Genomic DNA, 24,685 nt, shown 5'->3' with positions numbered 1-24,685 from the left:
GAAGGTAGGAGAATGATTAAGTGAAAGAATGAAAGAAAGGTTATTTTGGAAGAGCATGTTATCAAGACAGCTTTCGGTTCCAGGAAGCAACTGAAACATAGTCCCACAGGGAAAGCTCTTGAAGCCCAGACAAGCTATTCTGCCTTAAAGTTACATTACCCAAGGGGTAAGGGAACTAAGTATTTATACACCAAAACTCCTCAGGTATTGCTTGAGAGTTGCTCCTAGAGACATTAATTCCAGAAGCTTCCAACCTGTTGAAACCTAGGTGGCAGAGTGAGTTTCACCAGTGAGAGGGTACCCTTAACAAAGAACTACTGGTGCTAGGAGTTGGAAGTTGGGCCAAAGGCAAACAGATGCTAACAAGGAGGTAATATGAGAGGCACTGACAGCATCTGCTACAAAATTGTCCCCCAAAGAAAAGATGGGATACAGCTGGCTATATAGGCTGCAGTTAAAAAGCAACCAAGTATTAATGGCTTAATACCACGAAAGTTTATTTTTCACTTCTTGTTATCAGGAGACCTCTGTGGATTCTATAATTCAAAGAATCAGGCTGATGGCTGGTGGAATAGCTACCATCTCAAACATGGCGTAATGCTGCGTCAGAGGGAAAAATAAGCTCTTGCATTGGCAATGAAATGTCTACCCTGTAGTGACTTGTGCTACTTCCACTCACAAATCCAGATAAGCCAGAGCTACTTACCTGGCTCCAATCTACCACTGGGTGTGTACACACAATCTACTATGTACCTAGAAGATGAGAGAAACAAATGATTAATGATTACCACATCCCAAGACTAACAATAATTGCAGATTAATCAATGACTTAAACAAAAATGTGGCCATTGAAAGAATAGAAAATATAGTGAGTTTAGTGTAAATTTAAAAGTGATTTATAAGTAACATACCAAATCCAGAAACTATAAGAAAAGATGTTGACAAACATAAATACATAAAGCTTTAAAAAATTTTAATGTAACAAAAATGGCATAAAAAGAGTCAAAAGTTTTTTAAAAATATGTTAATGCAGTAGATAAGGTGCTACTTTTCTTAATATACTAATAACTTAATAAGATAAATTTTGTATCTAGAAGAAAATGAACATGGAAATAGGCAATTCACAGATAATGGCATTTGTCTGGCCAACAAAAACTGTGTGACATTCAGAATAAAATAAAAATGAAATACTGTTTTTCAGCCATCACTTGAGCAAAACTACAAAGATACAGTGAGACTCAGGCATTCCCATATACTGTGGATGAGAGGGCAAAGACCTTTAACCTCTAATTTTATTTCTATTTTTAAACGTGTGTTAACATTTTAAATGCTGATGTCCTCTTGACCTAGTAATTTTATGTCTAAGATTTGAATTTGGAGATAAACTTGAATAAATGCATCCAGATTTGTGTATAAGTATTAATATAGTTTAGATGTGTGTTGCCACCCAAATCTCATATTGAAATGTAATCCCCAGTGTTGGAGGTGGGTCCTGGTGTGAGGTGATTGGATCATGGGGGTGAATTTCTCAGGAATGGTTTAGCATCATCCCCCACGGCCCTGTCCTTGCATAGTGAGGTGAGTTCTGAGATCTGGTCATTTAAAAGTGTGCAGCACCTCCCTGCCTCACTCTCTCTTGCTCCTGCTTTTGCTATGTGAGGTGTAAGATACTGCTGTGCCTTCCACCATGATTTGAAACTCCCTGAGGCCTCCCTAGAAGGAGATGCTGCCATGCTTCCTGTACAGCCTGTAGAACTGTGAGCCAATTAAATCTTGTTTCTTTATAACTTACCCAGTCTCACGTATTTCTTTATGGCAACGCAAGAACAGACTAATACTAATATGTTCAGTGAAACATTATTTGTCATTATAACACCTCCACCCCCCAATGTCCATAAATAGGAGTTTAGCTGAATGATTTGTAGTATATACTTATAATGAAGTATTATACAGCCATTGAAAAGCCTGAAATAGATTTTTGTGGGCTGAAACATAAAGCCTAGGATAGAATATTGATGAAAATAGTGTGATTCCATTTGTGTGTGTGTCTTGCAGATGCACAGACAATTTGTGAGAGAACACGAGAGAGTGTTAAGAGTGGCAGCCTGTGGGGAGGGCTGATAGGAGTTCAGGGAGCTACAGCGGGGCTGTAGAAGATGTTAATTATTTTTTGGCCATGCTCACTTATCATTCCTTGTATTTATTAAAAAAAACAAACAAACCCTTCTCACTCACATAGCATGCTTTGAAGAAGGTGCTTCATTACTTCAACTCCAGAGAGGGAAGATGAGACCCAAGCATGGTAAAGAAACCTACCCAATTTCACTAGCCACATTGACCCATCAAGGGTGTTTGTTATGAGTTGAAAGTTGGTCAATCCTGAGAGAGTTTTGGGACTGGTATGTGAGCCCCATACCAGTTTTGGGACTGGTATGTGAGCCCCTGGGAATGTAGAAAACTCTTTTCTTCTGAGTGTGAGTCTGGAGGATGTATGCTTGAACTGCTCCAGTCTATGAATGTTATGAAAGAGGAAACAAAACAATGAGGAAGAAGCATGGCTGATATGTCCAGAACAGATCTTTGAACATTTCAGTTACAAAAACAACAATAAATAAATATATAAATAAACAAACAAACAAGCAATTTTTCCCTTTATGGCAACTTTGAATTAGGACCTACCTAGATGAGTTCTTTTCCTTTAATATTATGTTCAGTTTGAATAAATGTATGTAGTTTTGTAGTAAAAAGTATTTTGTAAATAAGAAGAGTCTATCCACTTTGTAATCACACTTTTAAAAAGATGTACAAAAGAAAGCTTGGATATATAAACTGAGATATTTCTAAATGTAATACAAGACAGCCATTAAAAAATAATGAGGTTGATTTATGTGTATTCATGTGGAAAGATACTCTAAAACAATGAGAAAATATCAGGTTCCAGAAAATCACATAGAATACATTTTCATTTATATAAAAAAGATGTTTATATGTATATTACAATCCAAAAAGCTATATAGCAGATTAATCAGTTCCCAAGTATAGGATTATGGGTGGGGGACTTCACTTCCTATTTTATACACTAATGTATGTGAATATTTTATCCCCATTCTTAGGTGATAAAGACCTCAAGTATGAGTTTCATCTCATCTTTGAATTCTTCAGATCACCTGCTCATATTAGGTAACAAATATGTGTTTGTGGAGTGAATGAGTATGGCAAAAAGAAAATATAAAATTAACTAAGAGGAGGATTTTACCTCATAGAATAAGGAAAATCCAGCAGTTTTGTGTGTGTTAAAGGCAAATGTCAAATATTAGCAGATCCATAGGCTTTGAAAAAATTATCAGTTCACAAGACCCACATCCCCACCACAATTCTAGTTGGTCATTTGCAGCTAGAGTTACTCAGAGAATAAGAAACATTTTATGTTTTCGTCTTTTTACTGGAGATTTTTTTCATAGAGGTGGTAGTAGTTAGGATAAATTAGGGTTATGCTACAGTAGCAAGCCCAAAATCTCAGTGGTTTCACACAATAAAAGTTTATTTCTTGTGTTTGAAACCACTGAGATTTCATGCCACATTTCCAAAGCAAAGTAGCAGTAGTACTGTTAATTCTAGTCACCCAAGAACTCAGTAGATGAAGTCTCTGTCTCAAAATGTGCACCCACAATCACATTGGAAAGGAAAAGTCATGGCAAATTCTGCAGTGGTTCTTCAAATTGTCATCTGGAATTGACATACACCCTTAGATTTCATTGGCCCATGGAAGTCACATGAACACATCTCACTTGAAGGAGGTAGGGAAGTGCCATCTTACCACATGCATTTCCGGAGGAATGATAGATGAGACTTACTTCCATGCAACATTACCTACATTTACATACTTTTCAACATTCCAGTTTGGTGTCCCTTCCTTGACGTCTGTTTAAAAGTGCTTGTATCATAACCACTTGCCCACAAATTACTTCCCAGAACACATGATTTTACCTATTAGCAGTGTGTTAACAATTTTGTTTAAAATAAAAATTATTTTGACTTGTTAATTGTCATTTTCAGCAAATACAAAGCAAACTGAGGCACACTGCCATGTTCCCTAGGGTGAGTGGGAGGCTCAGTAAATACTAAGGGGTGAGAATATTTGCCTTGATTAAAATGATAAAGTAAATACTTATATTTGAAAATGTTGATCTGAGTAATAAGAGCTCTAATTTTTTTTAGTCATCATGTGTGATATAAAATATGTAATTTATTGTTACATAAACTGCCCTAAATAGGCCAAATGTTGTCACATTTATTGGCTAATTTGAACTCCAGCATATATAAACTTCCTGCTCATTTTTGGTATTATCCTAACATTCTTTATTTTAAAAACATATTTTTTATTTGTTTTGTTTATAGCAGAAATGTTATTCTATGCATTTTCTGTTCAAGTTTCACTTATTTATAAATATAGTCATTTAAAGTTCCATTGCCAAATTCACACGTTTAATAGAAATAAATTTGAAGCAACCTTGATAAACACAAATGAAAGTAAGAAAACACAGAGTATTATAGTTTCCAAGAATAAATTTTACATTGTGTATATCAATCAGAAATAACAGGCCATATTCAACCACCACAGAAATGACTAAGACTTTACTTGAATAGTCTGCAAATCTTTTGCAACGTTATTGAGTATAATTTTACTTAGTATAGCACCAAGGCACTAAGTGCTGTCTAGTGTTTCCAAGCAGAAGCCCCTGTGATGTATCTTATGAGGAAAATGACAAACTTATATGTGTAAAAAAGCCTCATTCATGTAACGTGAATATCAGGCATGCGTTGTAGTGCTTTTGGCTTTGATCAACTATATATTTGATCAATATATAGTTGATTAATGAATCAACTATATACATGTTAAATAATTGCAAGAAATATGTTTGGCATCGTGGGAATCAGTAATTAAATTATGTCATTATAAAACAGAATATTATGATATTTGTTAAAAATTTAAATTATCAATAGTGGAAAAGAAAAAATGCATAAGTTGTCTACTGGAACTATTTAGAACAATATGCATAGGAGGGAAATACAACAAATTGTAAAGAGGATTATCTCTGTGTGCTGGGATTAGAGGGATTTTTATTATTTTGTATTATTCTCTTCCTTGTAAATTTACCATTTCAAGTATTTTAGGGCAATAAAATTATTAGTTTTATAATTAGAAAAATTTATACTTTTTTTGTCTTCATACCAAGGTAATATATTGTGGGTCATTGGTTTTATCTGCACGAGGTCAGATGTTTGCTGAATTCAGTTCTGAGCTTTTGTACCAAAAGCAGATCTTCAGAACAAGAAAGAAGATAATAAAAGAGAAACACGAAGAAACTGAAGATGATTGGAGAAATACAAATCAAGATGATTAGACTTAGCAGAGGGCTGGATGGGTGGCATTTGTGTTGACGATGGACTCCTACACAGAGGATGATCATGGTCTAGGATGTAATAGTGATTCAATCATCATTTCTTAAATTATTTTTTAAAACAAGTGAATGAATGACCAATTACCTATCTTCCCTGAGCCAATAAAATATATTAAAAGTATAGGCCTGGGCACTGCGGCTCATGCCTATAATCCAAGCACTTTGGGAGGCTGAGGTGGGCAGATCGTGAGGTCAGGAGTTCAAGACCAGCCTGGCCAACGTGGTGAAACCCCGTCTCTACTAAAAATACAAAAATTAGCTGGGCATGGTGTTGAGTGCCTGTAATCCCAGCTACTCGGGAGGCTGAGGCAGGAGAATCGCTTGGACCAGGGAATCAGAGGTTGCAGTGTGCCGAGATTGTACCACTGCACTCCAGCCTGGTGACAGAGTGGGACTCCATCTCAAAAAAACAAACAACAACAACAACAAAAAACCAGAAAACAAACAAACAAACAAAAAAATGAAAATTAGCTGGAGAATTGCTTGAATCTAGGAGGCGGAGGTTGAGTGAGCTGAGATCGCACCATTGCACTCCAGCTTGAGTGACAGAGCAAGACTCCGTCTAAAAAAAAAAAAAAAAGGTATAGAAAGAGTTTTGTATTTGATAAAAATTTACATAAGTTCATTTAAAATATGGATGGTATTGTATTGGCTTTTTCCAGACGGAGTTGGGAGAAGAATTAGAAAGTGAAAGGATAAATCAGGGTGCTAAGTATGATATAACAAGGAATCTTATAGACCTAAATCGGGAGGTTCCCTAAGGAATGGCCACAAAGACCCAACTCCAAGCAACAAGTTTTCTAAGCCTGGCAAACAGGACATATAACAATAGGTGACTGGTTTCTGAATTCTGGGGTATTCGTGTTTTAGAGAAAATTGTTTCACAAAGGTAACATCAACTATGCAAAGTATTTTATCTAGTCTAGGGAAAGTCTGAGGTTAAATGATTATTTATAAGTTATTAACACACTTCTGTAGAGAAACAGCCTTAGTTAAATTCCTTTTATCTACTAATGGTGAATTTAGAAAATACTGATTGTTCAATATAAGTTATCCATAGATAACTATTTTTGTCTAAAGGTATGTCAGCAATATTTGCATCTTCAAGGAGCACAGTATCCACTACACACAGACACACACACACACACACACACACACACAACACTCACACACATGTACAGTCAAGCCTTATTTGTGGATTGCATATTTGGATTGCGTATTGCCTACTCACTAAAATTTACTCCAAAATCAGTACTTGTTGCACTTTCACTGCCATTTGAGGACATGCAGTTTCTTGCACCCAACCTCATCCCAGCTGAGGTTGGACAGGAAAAAACCCTGCCTACTTGCTCAGTTCTCATTCTCTAAACAAGCATTCTTTTTATTGTCTATTTAGTGCCACATCTTTTTATTTTTGCATTTTTGTGCTTTTGGTGATTTCTCTGTTTTAAATGGCCCCAAGTATAGTGCTGAGGCACTGAAGTGCTATCTAGTGTTTCCAAGCAGAAGAAGTCTGTAATGTACCTTATGAAGAAAATGACATAATTACACGTGTTAAATAAGTTTTATTTATCTAACATGAATATCAGGCATGAGTTATAGTGCTGTTAACTGTGAGTTCAATGTTATTGAATCAACTATATGTATTAAATAGGATTTCCTTAAATAGAAACACACATAAAACAAAGTTATATGTTGATTACTTAATGAAAATGTGACCAAAGGTTCACAGGAACCTAACTCTGTATTTCCCACAGGGAAATTAGTGAATGGCTTAGTATTCACTAATTCAGTGTTTATGGAGACTTTATAGAAAATAACTACCAGAAAAAAATATATAATATATATTATAACTAATATAATAATGTATACACACACAAAGACACACATACACACAAACTATGATCTCTCATTTTAAATATATTCATAAAAATATTTGATATTAAATAGAAGTCTTTACTGATGTATATTTTTACACTATATATGTACCAATGTCAGGCTTATGTTCATTACTTTTTTAAAAGCTGTTAACATTTCCACTGCAGAGGAATTCTCTCTAAACCATAAAACTGTATTAAGTTGGCCAGGCACGGTGGCTCACGCATGTAATCCCAGCAATTTGGGAGGCTGAGATGGGTGGATCACGAGGTTAGGAGATCAAAACCATCCTGGCTAACAGGGTGAAACCCCATCTCCACTAAAAATACAAAAAATTAGCCGGATGAGGTGGTGGGCACCCATAGTCCCAGCTTCTCAGGAGGCTGAGGCAGGAGGATGGCATGAACCCAGGAGGTGGAGCTTGTAGTGAGCTGAGATCATGCAACTGCACTCCAGCCTGGGCAACAGAGCGAGACTCCATCTCTAAAAACAACAACAACAACAAAAAACTCTATCAAGTTGTTGTTTTAGAGTCATAATTGAAAGCTTGTTTTTTCATTTTTTTTTTGTTGTTGTTTTTAAGCAGAACCAAAGACAAAAACCACATATAATTATCTCAATAGATGCAGAAAAGACCTTTGACAAAATTCAACAGCCCTTCATGCTAAAAACTCTCAATAAACTAGGTATTAATGGGACGTATCTCAAAATAATAGGAGTTCTTTAGGACAAACCCACAGTGAATATCATACTGAGTGGGCAAAAACTGGAAGCATTCCCTTTGAAAACTGGCAGAAGACAGGGATGCCCTCTCTCACCACTCCTATTCAACATAGTGTTGGAAGTTCTGGCAGGGCAATCAGGCAGGAGAAAGAAATAAAGGGTATTCACTTAGGAAAACAGGAAGTCAAATTGTCCCTGTTTGCAGATGACATGATTGTATATTTAGAGAACCCATCGTCTCAACCCCAAATCTCCTTAAGCTGACAAGTAACTTCAGCAAAGTCTCAGGATACAAAATCAATGTGCAAAAATCACAAGCATTCTTATACGCCAATAACAGACAGAGAGCCAAATCATGAGTGAACTCTCATTCACAATTGCTTCAAAGAGAAAAAAATACCTAGGAATACAACTTACAAGGGATGTGAAGGACCTCTTCAAGGAGAACTACAAACCACTGCTCAATGAAATAAAAGATGACACAAACAAATGGAAGAACGTTCCATGTTCATGGATGGGAAGAATCAATATCATGAAAATGGCCATACTGCGCAAGATAATTTATAGATTCAATGCCATCCCCATCAAGCTACCAACGACTTTCTTCACAGAATTGGAAAAAACTGCTTTAAAGTTCACATGGAACCAAAAAAGAGCCCACATTGCCAAGACAATCCTAAGCCAAAAGAACAAAGTTGGAGACATCATGCTACCTGATTTCAAACTATGCTACAAGGCTACAGTAACCAAAAGAGCATGGTACTGGTACCAAAACAGAAATATGACCAACGGAACAGAACTGAGCCCTCAGAAATAATACCACACATCTACAACCACCTGATCTTTGACAAACCTGACAAACACAAGAAATGGGGAAAGGATTCCCTATTTAAAAAATGGTGCTGGGAAAACTGGCTAGCCATATGTAGAAAGTGGAAACTGGATCCCTTCCCTACACCTTATACAAAAATTAATTTAAAATGGATTAGAGACTTAAATGTTAGACCTAAAACCATAAAAACCCTAGAAGAAAACCTAGGCAATACTATTCAGGACATAGACATGGGCAAGGACTTCATGTCTAAAACACCAAAAGCAATGGCAACAAAAGCCAAAATTGACAAATGGATCTAATTAAACTAAAGAGCTTCTGCACAGCAAAAGAAACTACCATCAGAGTGAAAAGGCAACCTACAGAATGGGAGAAAATTTTTGCAATCTACTCATCTGACAAAGGGCTAATATCCAGAATCTACAAAGAACTCAAACAAACTTACAAGGAAAAAACAACCCCATCAAAAAGTGGGTGAAGGATATGAACAGACACTTCTCAAAAGAAGACATTTATGCATCCAACAGACACATGAAAAAAATGCTCATTATCGCTGGCCATCAGAGAAATGCAAATCAAAACCACAATGAGATACCATCTCACAACAGTTAGAATGGCAATCATTAAAAAGTCAGGAAACAACAGGTGCTGGAGAGGATGTGGAGAAATAGGAACACTTTAACACTGTTGGTGGGACTGCATACTAGTTCAACCATATTGTGGAAGACAGTGTGGCAATTCCTCAAGGATCTGGAACTAGAAATACCATTTGACCCAGCCATTCCATTACTGGGTATATACCCAAGGGATTATAAATCATGCTGCTATAAAGACACATGCACACATATATTTATTGCAGCACTATCCACAATAGCAAAGACTTGGAACCAACCCAATGTCCATCAATGATAGACTGGATTAAGAAAATGTGGCACATATATACCATTGAATACTATGCAGCCATCAAAAAGGATGAGTTCATGTCCTTTGTAGGTACATGGATGAAGCTGGAAACCATCCTTCTCAGCAAACTATCACAAGGACAAAAACCAAACACTGCATGTTCTCACTCATAGGTGGGAATTGAACAACGAGAACACTTGGACACAGGAAGGGGAACATCACACACCGGGGCCTGTCATGGGGTTAGGGGAATGGGGAGGGATTGCATTAGGAGATATACCTGATGTAAATGATGAGTTAATGGGTGCAGCACACCAACATGGCACATGTATACATATGTAACAAACTTGCACATTGTGCACATGTACCCTAGAACTTGAAGTATAATAATAATAAAAAGAAAACAGACAAACTATATCAAGTTGTTGTTTTAGAGTCTTAATTGAAATTTTTTTTTTTTTTTCTTAATAGAGTCTCCCTCTCTTTCCCAGGCCAGAGTGCAATGGTGCAATTTTGGTTCACTACAACTTCTGCCTCCTGGGTTAAGTGATTCTCCTGCCTCAGCTTCCCAAGTAGCTGGGATTACAGGCACACGCCACTGGGCTTGGCTAATTTTTATATTTTTAGTAGAGATGGGGTTTCACCATGTTGGCTAGGCTAGTCTCAAACTCCTGACCTCGAGGGATCTGCCTGTCTTGGCCTCCCAAAGTGCTGGAATTACAGAAATATTCTTTTGTTACACATTTTTCTAATATATATGTCATGATCACTACCAAATACACATGAAACTCAAAGATGGACAGTTTTTTTTAAGCAAGGACATCTGAATAGGTGGAAACATGTTGTTATGATGTGGGTGAATTTTCACACAGAAAATACAAGTATGCAGAAGTCAAATGTATTTTTAGTAAACAATTTGAATTTCCATCCTTACCTACAAACTGCTTGTTGGGCAACAGCTTAATATTGCTCTTCTTAAGTTAATTCAGTCACTTCAGGACATAAACTTGGTAGATTTAGAATTTAAGCTCTGTCAACTTAAGGACAGCATAGTTTTATTCTTTTGCTCTTTAGGATTATATCTAAGTTCTGTGAGGACACGGCATCAGTCTGAAGGCGGATTTTTGTTCTCTGTAATATTGTTACCCCCAAGTCATTAATCAGATCACTACTTCTCCGTATTTTTGTGCTGCTGTTCACTACTAACATTTGTGGTCCAACCGTGATCTCTGGCTGCATCCTTATCCTGTGCATCCTTATCTTCTAAATCCTACAGTCCTTTTGGTTTTGTTGTGCCCTTTCAGCTCTTGGGTACAGAAAGCCTTGGCTATTTTCTTTGTCCCAGGCTCGACTATATGGGCCTCATCAAGCTGCTATGCAAACACATTTGCAGATCAGTTCTTGTGATTCTGTAAGGCCTAAGTGTCCCTGAATTCTGCTCTAGTTATCCAGACACTAGCCTGCCATGAAGTCTATAAGAAATAGATTGGCATAAATAACAAAGAATGATAATACCAAGTGTCAGTAAAGATGTGAAATAACTAGAATTCTCACACTTTCCTGGTGGGAATGCAAAATGACTCAGTCCCATTGGAAACATTTTGGCAGTTTCTTATTAAAATAACTATACATTTATTATACAACTCATCATTTGCATATCTAAGGATTATTCCAAGAGAAATAAAAAGTTATCTAACGAGGCCACAGACCCCCCCCCCCCCCCCCCCCACCAGCAGCCAGCATCGGGCTCAGGCCCCGCAGCCGAGCTGCGCAGTGACACCATGCAGGTCACCCAGAAGACCCTCCAGCCGCAGACCTTCAAGATAGACACTGACCTGGAGGAGACAGTGAAAGCACTGAGAGAGAAGATAGAATCTGAAAAGGGGAAAGATGCCTCTCCGGTAGCAGGTCAAAAATTAATTTATGCAGGCAAAATCCTCAATGATGATACTGCTCTCAAAGAATATAAAATTGATGAGAAAATCTTTGTGGTGGTTATGGTTATGGTGACCAAACCCAAAGCAGTGTCAACACCAGCACCAGCTACAACTCAGCAGTCAGCTCCTGCCAGCACTACAGCAGTTACTTCCTCCACAGCAACAACTGTGGCTCAGGCTCCAACCCCTGTCCCTGCTTTGGCTCCCACTTTCACACCCGCATTTATCACTCCAGTGTCAGTGACAGTGTCTTCTGAACCTGCACCTGCTAGTGCAACTAAACAAAAGAACCCTGCAGAAAAGCCAGCAGAGACACCAGTGGCTACTAAGCCGACATCAACTGATTGTACATCGGGAGATTCTTCTTGGTCAAACCTTTTTGAAGATGCAACGAGTGCACTCGTGACAGGTCAGCCTTATGAGAATATGGTAACTGAGATCATGCCAATGGGCTATGAATGAGAGCAAGATTGCAGCCCCGAGAGCCAGTTTCAAGAACCCTGACAGGGCAGTGAAGTATCTTTTAATGGGAATCCCTGGAGATAAAGTCAGGTTGTGGTTGACCCCCACCAAGCAGCTAGTACTGGGGTTCCTCAGTCTTCAACACTGGCTGCAGCTGCAGCAACTACGACAGCAACGACAACAACAAGTTCTGGAACATCCCCTTGAATTTTTATGGATTCAGCCTCAGTTTCAACAGATGAGACAAATTATTCAACAGAATACTTCCCTGCTTCCAGCGTTACTACAGTAGATAGGTCGAAAGAATCCTCAATTACTTCAGCAAATTAGCCAACAAAAGGAGCATTTTATTCAGATGTTAAATGAACCAGTTTGAGAAGCTGATGGTCGAGGAGGAGGAAGTGGAGGTGGCAGTGGAGGAATTGCAGAACCTGGAAATGGTCCTATGAACTACATTCAAGTAACGCCTCAGGAAAAAGAAGCTGTAGAAAGGTAGGAATTCCTGAAGGACTTGTGATACAAGCATATTTTGTTTGTGAGAAGAATAAGAATTTGGCTGCCGATTTTCTTCTACAGCAGAACTTTGATGAAGATTGAAAGGGAGTTTTTTATGTCTCACACTTCACACTAGTGCATTACACCCAACTTGTTCACTGGATTGTCTGGAATGACTTGGGCTCATATCTGCAATACTTGGTATAAGGTAGTAGACTGTTGGGGGTGGGGAGGGAGGGATCTAGGATATAGGACAAGGATAAATACAGTGCATATCTCCTTCAATTAGCAGATGCCGCAACTCCACACAGTATGTAAAATATTATACAACCAAAAATCAGCTTTTGCAGGTCTTTATTTCTTCTGTAAAACAGTAGGTAACTTTTCCTAGGTTTCACTCTTTTTAGTGTACTAGATCCAGAAACTTAGTGTAATGCCCTGCTTTATATTTCTTTGACTTAACATTTCAGAAAGAATCTTAGCTACCTAGAATTTACAGTCTCTGTTTCATGGCAACACTGGATAATGACTTTGTGAAATTTAAAAGAATTTTGTAGCGACTGTAAATAGAAATGCCAAGTTATTGATAGTTAATTGTTGCTGCTTCAAAAATAAGTGTAAAATTAATGTGTAAGGAAGCCCATTCTTTCATGTTAAATACTTGGGGTGAGAGAGGAGAAAGGGAATCTTTTCTGAAAATGAAAATAATTACTGCTATTTTAAAATTTCTTCATCATTGAATGTGAGACCCTTCTAACGCGATGTGAGAAGCTGTACAAGTATAGGCAGAGTTATTTTCCTGTTTACATTTTTTGTTTGTTTTGGGGAAAAATTAGTAGATGTCTAATTACTGTTTACTTCATTGTTACATTGCAGTAAAAGTTTTAAAACAAAACAAAAGTTATCTGGCAAAGACTTGTTTAGAACTGTTTAGGAAACTTTATTCATAATTACCCCCAAATTGAAATAACCTAAATATCAACTGATAAATGGATAAACAAACCATGCTATAGCTATGTAATGTAATACTACTCAGCAAAAAATCAGAAATGCTGATGCAAGCAATAGTATAGATGGAATCTCAAAACATTAGACTGCGCAAAAGTAGTCAGATCAAAAACAGTACATACCAAATGATTCCATTTATATAAAACTAGGAAAAACAAGTCTAATTTAAATGGACGGAAAGCAAGCCGTTGACTGACTGGGGCTGGAGGTGTTGATAGGGTTGGCTGGGAAAAAGGTAGGGAAACGTTCTGGGATGATGAAAATGTTCTATATCTTCATTTGACGATGGTTGCATGAGTTAATAAATTAGCCAAAACTCATCAAAATGTACACTTCAAATGTGTTGATTTTAAAATAAACTAGAAGCTCAATTTACTTATTCTCTTTGGACTCTTTTGGTCCTCCCATGGGGAAAAAAAAAAAAATGCATGAATGCCTTTGACTTTTGTGATCAGGAGCAAAGTTGCAGAATCTACACAGGGAAACCTAAGTTAATATCTCCAAATTCCATATGCTTTATTCTGATGAAAGTGAGAGGTGATATGAAGAGAGACCACTTTTCAAGTATAAAATATAATGTAATAGGTCCAAATAGAGACACTCATTCATCTTCCCAATATGCCAAGCAGTGTTAAGTGTTGAGAGTCTATCCAAGAGTAAGACATTTGACTGAATGCATCTGAGTATAGGAACCTGCCTGTCTGTTCTATGTTGTATTCCCAGTGCCTAGCACTGTATGCTTGCTACTTATTGAATTGTTGAATGAAGACATGCTTACTTTTATCATAGACGTTAAAATCTAGTGCAAGTGGCAGGCATAGATTTATTTAATTTTAACAGACAGATAATTGCTGGGTGATGACACATTCAGTGCTATGAGAATAGAGAGGAGGAACAATTAGCCCAAACTGAAGTTTCTGGAAAGGCCTTATGAAGGAGATGTATCCATGCTGAGAAGAGTGGATTACACCAAGAGAAAAGGTGTAATATGCCAGACACACAAAATGATAGCCTATATAGGGGCATGGAGATTTGCTAATTCATTCAAGGAATATTTAGTGAACCACTATCGTGTGCTAAGTACTGTTGTGGGAACAGAAGACTGAAGATGACTAAGAAAATAATCCCTGTCGTCATAAATTTTATATGCTAATGGAGGAGGCAGATAAATTTTAAAAATACCTGCTTAATTTAGAATTGTGCTGAAAATAGAGAAATAAAGGTAGTAAAGAGAAAATAAAGCAGAATATTGGCCAGAGAAAGTGATCGGGGAGGTGGGTGTTCTATTTTATGTAAGACTGTCATAGAAGGAATCTGAAGGAAGGTAAAGAGTGAGCCATGTGCATACGGAGGGGAAGAGCTTTTAAGGCAGAGAGAACAGCCTGTGACAAAGCCATGATTGAGGGCTTGCATGGCATGCTCAAGGAGAAGTAGGGAGGCCCGTGTGGCTGGAGAAGAGTGAGCAAAAGGGACAGAGGAGAGATGAAATATGATGTTCGTGGTGGTAGATGGTGAACCATTGTAAAGAATTTGGATGATACTTAAGAGAAATGAGAAAACATTGGATAAGAAACATGATATGACTGCCATTTAAAAGTATTGCTCTGGACTGGGCATGGTGGCTCACACCTGTAATCCCAGAAATTTGGAAGGCCAAGGCCTTGAACTCCTGGCCTCGTGATATCCTTCTGCTTCAGCCTCTGAAAGTTCTGGGATTACAGGTGTGGACCACCATGCCTGGCTTCGGACAACTCTTCTATGTTGACATTTGTGTAGTTCTTCAGCCATCATTGGGGTTTTAAAGTCATAATTAGTACACTGTACAACTGGATTTAAAGATTTTGGAGTTTCCAGCAAATGGTTGGTAGTGCTGATAATCTGGGAAAAACCAGAAGGGGAAAAATAGAAGCAAGGTTGAAATCTGAAAAACACCAGTATTTGAGAGCCAGGCAGAGCAGGAAGAGTTCATGAAGGAGATTAAGATGGAATGGTCAGAAAGAGAAGAGAAGAATCACAGGGAGACTGGCAATATGTACTACAAAGCCCAGTGAAAGCTGATCCCTCTCTGCTTTCCTAGGACCTTCTATCACTCCCTCTCTAGATCATTCAGACTAAGAAACACTGGTCTCCTTGACAAAAAGCATGACTGATCCTATGTCTGAGCCTTTGCATTTGCAGTTCCCTTTTGTTTTCAGATCATTACAAGATGATCATTATATGATTCATTATAATCCTTCAAGTCTCAGCTCACAAGACATCTCTTCAGAGGAGCCTTTCCTGATATCCCTAAATTAAAATAGGCTTTACATATTATTTTGCTATAGTATATAGCATTTTATTTTACTCTCTTCCCAGCACCAGTCACAATCTGAACTTGTTTAATTCATATATTCTTTTTTAAAAATTAAATTTCTGCACTGGATTGTAGACTCAATGCAAGCCAAAACTTTGTCTTTCTTCTTTACATAATTTTTCTCAGGGCCTAGGACCTTACATCCCACGTAGTGGGTGGTCAGTAATTATTTATTGAATGTTTCAAGTCAAGGAGCAAAGTGCAAAGAGAGATATAAGAAGAATAAATGGAAACAATATCAATACAGGAGAAAAGTCTAATGAAATTAAGAGGTTTCCATTGAATTTGACACAGTCCCTGTCCTCAAACAGCTTTGGTTGATGGCAGTAAGCATAGATCCTGGAAATATACAAGGCATTTCAAAGCAGCATACTGCAATATGATGTAAATGTTACGCAAGTGTGGAGGTAGCAAATGAGTGACATTATAAATACTTTTTAATTTACTCCCAGCATAATAGCTCAGAGGTTTTCTCTGCTCTGGTCTTAAGTCACCCCTCATTGCTCTGGGAGTAAGGAAAATGGCACTATTACTGAGCCTTGTTTGAAGCCATGCCATTGGTGCCTGTTGGCTTGCAAATATTTCAGTCATGTCTTTGTTTTTAAGAGGGTGAAGTGCAACAGTTTCAGATTTTATTACTCTAAGGTTTGTGTTGGCTATTGATCATATTTGTCAGTTGTAAAATTTTGATCAGCTTCAGTTTAGAAAGAGATCACTCACAGAAATTTGTGATCATCAATATGAAAGAAATTTTTTGCATTAGAAACAGTCACTTGAACATTATTATTCATGTGGATAATAGATTTTGATTACCTATACCTGTCAGTTTTTTATAGAGCTTAACAGATATACCACCTGTCTTTATAAATGATTTAATGTTAAGATCTTGCATATGATTGACTCTGCAAGGGCAGAGGTGGCAGTAGGCAAATCTGGTCTTCAACGTCTTTTGCCCTTATAGGTGTCTTTGAAGACATCCATTGCCTTATCCACAGTGATCTCTGTTCACAATGGCTGTGACATTGTCCCATCTGGACTGCAGCTGTTAGTCCACTTGAGTCACCATGGAGATATGCCTTATTCCAGTAAGCACAATCACTATAGGTTCAGTGGTTCTCTTGCTATGTCTGAGCCACACTTAACAAAAGTCAATTTTGTTTTCCTCTGCCACCCTGAGAAGAGGGAAGTTCTGATATTGTTGAAGGCTCTATCTGCCTAAATGCACATAGCAATCGTTTTTTTTCTCTTAAGTTTTGCCTCCTTTGGTTCAACCTAGATTCCATAAACTTCTCAGGCAATTGGCCCTTGCCTTGGACTTGGCCTAGAAGCATGGACAATGCCCCTCCCTTGGAGACACACCGAGGTCTAGGTTTGCGTTGCTTTTTTTTGCTTTGACTTCTATCAACATGCAGGGAATACTGTTTTCTAAATTGGCCATGGAAACCTAGGGAAAGCTGTGCACTTCATCATATTTTATCCTAAATTGTTTGCTATATTATGAATCTTATATAGAAGACTCTTTTCTACTCTTTTGCCTCATTGTTTAGACTTCTGAATTCAAAACCCAAGAAGTGCTTACTTTTTTTCTGTTTTATGTTGTCAAATCCCTTTTCTGAAACAATCAGATGAGGACAGCTTAGCTGACTAAGCAGAGAGTAAGCCAAAGACATGGTAAGAGACCATTCTGGGTGTGTGGGTGGGGATCACATTGGCTAGTATTTTAACCTTATTATTCCATCTCTCAATTAAATGTCAACTTTTTATTTAAAAATAAGAGTTATAAGTAGCCAAATCATGTAATTTCCATTTCAGTGCCTCATGTTCTCCTATCCATGCATTAACAGAAAGGTTAATAAGACTTGAAAAGGAAAATTAAGGAAGTAAGGCAGCAGAATAGACACTACGGAACGTTTAATTATTGGATTTTCTCTGATTCCATTACTGAGATATTCTTTGTGTTCTTGGTACATATTTGCAATACTAATCTAATCCACCCCTCCCCTGCCCCAGAAGAAGAAGTGATGAAGGAGTACGTAAAGTAAATAAGGACCCATATTTGGTAAATTTCGTTCCTAGTCTTTCTAGGTACCTCTCCCCGCTCCAGAGTCTGAAATCTTAACCCTCAATGCATACACATACACACACATACACAGATAAATGTACACATAAACACAGATGCACATATGCTTGGGAGTCATTTTGATTAAGGGATTGACTACTCTTTTGGAGTACAAAAGCTAGTCTTCATCCAATAGTAGTTTGTTTTCAAAAAAGTCTGGATTTGGAGGTTTAAGAGAAGAAGAAAACAAGAAGAAAAAGAAGAAAGAAATGGATTGTATCAACGTGAATCCAATTCTACATTCCTGTGGTCATTGTTTGACTTCCTCTCATATCTTTAACACAAGAACTAGATTATGCTACACTTGAAAAACTTTGGAAACTGAACTGTAAACAGTATAGAGAATTGATAGAGAGTTAGAAAATGAAGAAAAGTTAAAGGATACCAATTGGAGAATGATGAAAAATTGTAGAATAATGGAGAACTGGAGAATTATGAAAAGTTGTTAGGATTTATTTTTTAGAAGGTTATCTATTTCTACACGGAAGTGCTGGAATTTGTGGTAGAGTTGGGAAAACACCCCCCAATCCTACAGATCCAGTGTTTAGGTGAAAACACCAACCTCTGAAATTTAAGTTGGTGGCCCTTGAGAGTCATGGAAGAAATTGAGCTATTAGAGTAAATTAGTAATTACCATGCTACCTATTCAGACCTTAATACTGAGGTATTGTTTTTATTATTATGTTATGGCATGTTGCTTTATAATGCACTTAAATCATCTCTGCCATCAGTGTTTTATGTCTTTAACTATAAGCTCCTTGAGGGCAGTGGTTGTACTACTTATTTCTTAGGATCCTTCTACAATGTTTCATATGTTTGGCTCACATAAAACACTTGAAGCATGTTAATTAATATTCCTTTAAAGTGAAACTTATGAGCTTTCTTCTCTCCAAGTTATTTCTAATATACTTACTATGTCTTTCTGACTGGTTTGTAAACTTACTGGAGGCGGGGACAAAGCCTTCCACTTAGTTTCATTTTCTCATGCCTAGAAGAGTGGTAGACACAGATGGGCCCATTAAATACTTGTTGATGGATTGAATGATTGACTAGAAATTTGCTTGAGGTTCTAGTTCTGGGAAATTAAAGCTTTAGTTTGTCTGAACAAACAATCAAATAAACAAAAATAGAATAGTAAAGTATCTCTAGATGTCCTAATAGTTCTGATAATTTCACTAATACAGAATCTTATATTTGTTAGAACTTGTTTGGTTCCTGAGAACAGAATTTCTATTCAAAATTGCTTTCCTCAAATAAATGAATGAATGAACAAATGTAACAAAATTAAATTTACCCAGTTACATAACTGACAAGTCTATGAGCACAAGACCAGTTTCATCTGTCTTCTTTACTAGTCTCTGCTTTTCTCCTCATTGCCTTTTTAGTAACACAGACTTTTCTCTCATTTGTGGCTCAGGTTTCCTTCTTACTACTCTAGAAAGTATCAGGGCTGACTTCTGATCACTCCCATGGCTTGACTCAGATCATCTTCATGGGTTTGAATCATTATTCTGGCCAAAAGGTTGTAATATTGGCATTATCCAGGTCTGAGTCACATGTTCATCTCAGAATCAGATGGTACGTTCAATTAGACTCAGACTGACATTGGGGAAGGGATATTTCCCCATTACAAAATTGAGGTATTGTTTTCAAAAGAAGGAGTATGGATGTTGTATAGGCAAAAGCCACAACTATCTCAGAGATTCTCTTTTTAGTTTTTCCCAAAATGGAGTCAATGGTTAAACTGTTGTACTAAAAATATTTTCTTATGTAATAATTCATTTCTTCATTTTATGTTCATCAGCTGTCTTTCACGATACAATATTGATCCAATATAACTACAGATCAACCATCTGTTGATACTGGAACCTGGATATTGTACATTGCATGTATAATTCTCTTGGACTTCCTGATAAATTGGAAATAGCTTTGGGCCCTTCAATCTTGTCCCTACTTTCTCTATCATCTTAGAAGCCTGGGCTGGAAAAAGCTACTAACGTTTGCTTTAATACAGTGTTTCTTAAACCTAACTATGCATCAGAATCACCAGCTGTTATTAGAAAATACTGATATCCAGGCTCCATGCCCAGAGGTTCTTATTTCATTAACCTGTAGAAAGAATCAAGCATTTGAATATTTTTGAAAACACTAGTGAGTCTCATATGCAGACATGGTTGGGAACCTCTGTAAGACTTGCTCCCTTTGCAGTGACTTTAAGGGGCTCTGAATCAGGAAATGCAAACAATGAACACAATTATACCTAACATAGTTTCAGTCTGCGACTATTGACAGCTGCACAATTCCCTCCAGGTGTACGTTTCCCTCTGTCCATCACACCTTTGCAAAACCCAGCAAACAACTGTAATCACAACAGAGATGTTCACAGAAAGATTGACACCAAAGATGTGTTTTTCTTTTTGCTCATGTGCTAATTTTCTTTTCACATTTATAAACACTGAGTGGTTTATATTTTTGGCCGGGTTGTGCTTCTGAGTTAATATGCATTGTGAGTGCCAGTTAAGCAAAGTTTTCCCAAGAATTTACCATTGTTTGTGGTTTAGAGGTCGCTCATAATGGCTTAAAGAGTCTACCTGGAGTTTTTATCTTGCATTTTTTGCTTTTCCTACAGAATACTACTATTTTTTCTTAATTAATTAAATATCTTTCTTTAGGAACGTACAGAGTGTACCATGAACAATTCTGACTTATGATTTAATCTATGTGTGACTACATTTTAAATAAATTGGGGAAGGATTGAACAATGAAGTGGAGCCCATCAATATTGGTACTGAAAATGAGACAGTAAGTTGATACAGAGTGAAATCCACAGAAAATTTAGGAAACCACAGAATGCATGTGATATCTAAGCTTAGATATCACATGTTATGTGTGATATCTAAGCTTAGATATCACGTTATGTTTAATTATCTCCCAAGTCGTTAAAATATTGTGAGAATTTAATTATTCTGGAATTTAAAAATACATATTAAATTTTTTTCCTCTCAGTTGTACTTCAAATCATTATTTTAAGTTTGGAAAATCACAATAACATAAAAATAGAGCAAATAAGGCGTGTAGATAAGTAAAATTCAGGAGTGATTCTCTGTTTTCACTTCAAAGAGATCATTGTGCTGTTATAGATTGTGAGAGGATTACAGGAAATTAAAGTTCTAGAGTATATAAAACCATGTTTGAATTTTCCCAATGTCACAGTTCAAACTCCACAACCTAGCACAGTTGACATTCTAATTGAGTCTATAAATTGAGTCAGCTTTTGGAACTGATGTATAAACTGAAAGATAACTCATGAATTGCTAATTGTGTTTGATTTGAATTTAATTACTTTTGACCAAAGGTATTACAAGATTTACATGGTAAGAAGGAGATACAGTATGGCCTCCAAAATGATTTATGAAAATTAAAATAAAACAAAGATAATGAGGTATTGAATGTATTAATTGGTAGTTATAGAGATAATATCTTAAAATAACTTACCAGGCCAATAACAATTGTGTCTTTCCTGATGTAGAGACCATTTGATATTTAGCTAGGTTATATACAATAATCTAGCCATGGAAATTAGCAAAATCTGAAGGTATAATGAGAAAAGGAATAAATATGAACATTAATTAAACCTCAGGCCCTGACTTAAAGGAATAATTCTTCACTTGTTTAAGATACCAATGTGAGATGAATCATTCCACTAAAAATACACACTGTCTGAGAGTTCCAGTTGCTCCACATAGTCACTAGCATTTGGTATTATCAATCTTTGTAATTGTAGACATTTTAGTAGAAGTGTAGTGACATTTCATCATCGTTCTAATTTGCATTTTCCTGATGACTAATGATATTGAGCATTTATTCAGATGCATGTTTATCTTCTTTGAAGAAATATCTGTTCAGATCTTTTGCCTATGTTTTTATTGGATGTTTGAGTTCTTACCATTGACTCGTAAAAGTTATTTATGTATTCAAATGCAAATTCTTTTTCACATATATGTATTGTAAATATTTTCTGCCAGTCTGCTGCTTGTCTTTTTGTTTCCTTAGTGCTGTCTTTAGAAGGACAGAAATTTTTAACTTTGATGATGTCCTATATATAATTTTTTTCTTTTATGGCTTGTGCTTTTTGCATCCCCTCTAAAAAATTTTCGCCTATTCTAAGGTTGAAAAGATTTTCGCTTGTAAGCTTTATGGTTAAAACCACTTAAAAAAACTACATGGAAGCTTTTTTTAAAAATTTAAACCTTAAGTTAAATATGCATTTACCATACAGCATAGGCATTCCACTGGTAGAATGCAAGGCATACCTCTTGGGTGCTTTCATTCTTTTAGCTTTTAGCACCGAAGAGGATGCAAAGGCATAAGAATGATACAACGGACTTTAGGGACTTGGAGGAAAGAGTGGGTGTGGTGGGGGGGGGTGAGGGATAAAATACAACATATATGGTGCAGTGTATACTGCTTGGGTAATGGGTGCACCAGGATCTCACAAGTCACCACTAAAGAACTTACTCATGTAACCAAATACCACCTGTACCCCAATAACTTATGGAAAAATAAAATAAAAAAAAAAGAAATGAAAACATATGTCCACAGAATGATTTGAACACAAATGTCCACAACCTAAATGGCTATGAACAAATGAATAGATCAACATATATGGTACATACACACAATGTGGCATATGCATACACATCAATACAAAGGAACAAACTACTGATATATGCAACAAGGTGGATTGACCTCAAAACATGATGCCGAGTGAATGGGGCCAGAGAGAAAATAAAAACTGTACAATTCCACTTACATAAAATTCTAGAACAGGAACAGTGAGTAATCATAGTAATAGAAAACAGATCAGTTGTTTCCTGTTCAAGAAGTGGGGGAAGATTTGACTGGGAAGGGGCATAAAGAAACTTTTGGGAATGATGGACATGTCCTCTATCTCGATTGTGGTGTGGTTACATGGGTGTGTACAATTGTCGAAATTCATCAAACTGTCCACATTTTGATGCACTTGAACATATGTTAAAACTGGGAAAATCTGATGAAAATGTTATTAAAAATACTGCAGGGTTTGCCAGTAATGGGGTACTTGTTAAAAATCCATATAAATGGATTTTAAAAATGTGATTATTGGTAGAATTTCAAGCTCTTAAATCTCCAAATTCTTACATTATTATTTTTTAAAATAAGATATTTTTCTCAACGGAAATTTTAAAAATACAGAAAAATTAAAATAATAAAAAAATTACTCCTATATCAACACTGAAACCCATTTTTTCTCTATGCTTTTTATTTTTCTTTTTACAGCTTTAATCCCATTATTTATATAATATTATAGTCTACGTTCTTCATTTAACATTGTATTTTAAGGATTTTTCCAAAGAATGAAATTCTTATGGTTTGTGCACAGTTTTTACTATGTGATTTTCACTGTACACAATATTCAGAGAATAAATACCATAAATTATTCACAATTATCTCCTACTTTTGAACACTTTTCTTTCTTGTTTGCTCTTGTATTTTTCCCTTATCTAATGCTGTGTTGATTAGCATACAACGTCTTCCACATTGAGGATTATTTACTTAGGATAGATTCCCAAACACCTTGATCAAAGGGTAATACAGTCAACATTATTACTTGTAACAAAAAGATTAAAACTGCTTCTTCTGCATGGCTTTTCTGTTAGTTTTCTATTCTAGGAAATCTTTCATTCTTTTAGCTTTCCAATTAATTATTGTTTTTTTGAGGCAGGGAGCAAAAGAGAAAGAGGATTTTCACCTACTCTCTGAATGTACTGCATTGCCTGAATTAGCCTCATCTATCTGTCAAAGTGCCCAGAAACCATGATGATAGGAGCTGTGGAAATAGATATCTAGCATATGGGAACCTGCTTATAATTTCTTGCTCACAGCATTTATCCCACATACAGCATTTATCTTTAAAAGAGCAAGACTAATGAACCCGTATGTATTGTTTTCTACTTATAGCACATCCTCATTTGAAATACATCCCATGAAAAATAAAACTCTGCTAATGAGTAAGGAATTGCAATGTTTTATAGTGAGTAGTGTCATAATACCTTGGTGTAATTCTTGCTTTTGCCACTGACCTTATTGAGTTTTGAATTCTCTTTTTTTTTTTTATTTAGAGAGAAAACTTATTGTCCGTAAAATTCTTTGATCATCTCTGACCTAGAATACTATGTAACTACACCTTTCAATAAAAATTAATCATGCTTCAAGCATATTGAGATTGGACAAACAGATTACTGAGGAGGTGTCCATTTGGGGCAGTTATTTTTGCATTAACAAAGGATTTGCAGTAGTATTCCCAGAAATGTTGTGAATTGCAACTCTGGCATGGTTTACAAAAATTCAGATTGTGATAGACTCATTCAGGAATACATCTGTTACTAAGTGATGGGCAATATAAAATAGAGGTTAAGCTCTGTCATTTAAAACCTGTATATTTGGGGGCAAGTTACATGGTCTCTCTAAATC

General features: G+C 36.5%; 1 long non-coding RNA gene and 1 pseudogene across 1 annotated transcript in view; both read left to right on the top strand.

Moving 5' to 3' along the window:
• The window catches only part of LOC111539488, a 152,252-nt gene that overhangs the window by 72,237 nt on the left and 55,330 nt on the right, over positions 1 to 24,685 (top strand). The window contains exon 4 of the long non-coding RNA XR_004228863.1: positions 3,114 to 3,180. This is a non-coding gene — a long non-coding RNA (uncharacterized LOC111539488). The remainder of the gene's footprint in view (positions 1 to 3,113; positions 3,181 to 24,685) is intronic.
• Positions 11,580 to 12,794, top strand: LOC111539487 (annotated as a pseudogene).

This window comes from Piliocolobus tephrosceles, chromosome 2, assembly GCF_002776525.5.
Source record: "Piliocolobus tephrosceles isolate RC106 chromosome 2, ASM277652v3, whole genome shotgun sequence".
In the NCBI taxonomy this organism is placed as follows: Eukaryota; Metazoa; Chordata; class Mammalia; order Primates; family Cercopithecidae; genus Piliocolobus; species Piliocolobus tephrosceles.
This window is presented reverse-complemented; position numbering and strand designations above follow the sequence as displayed.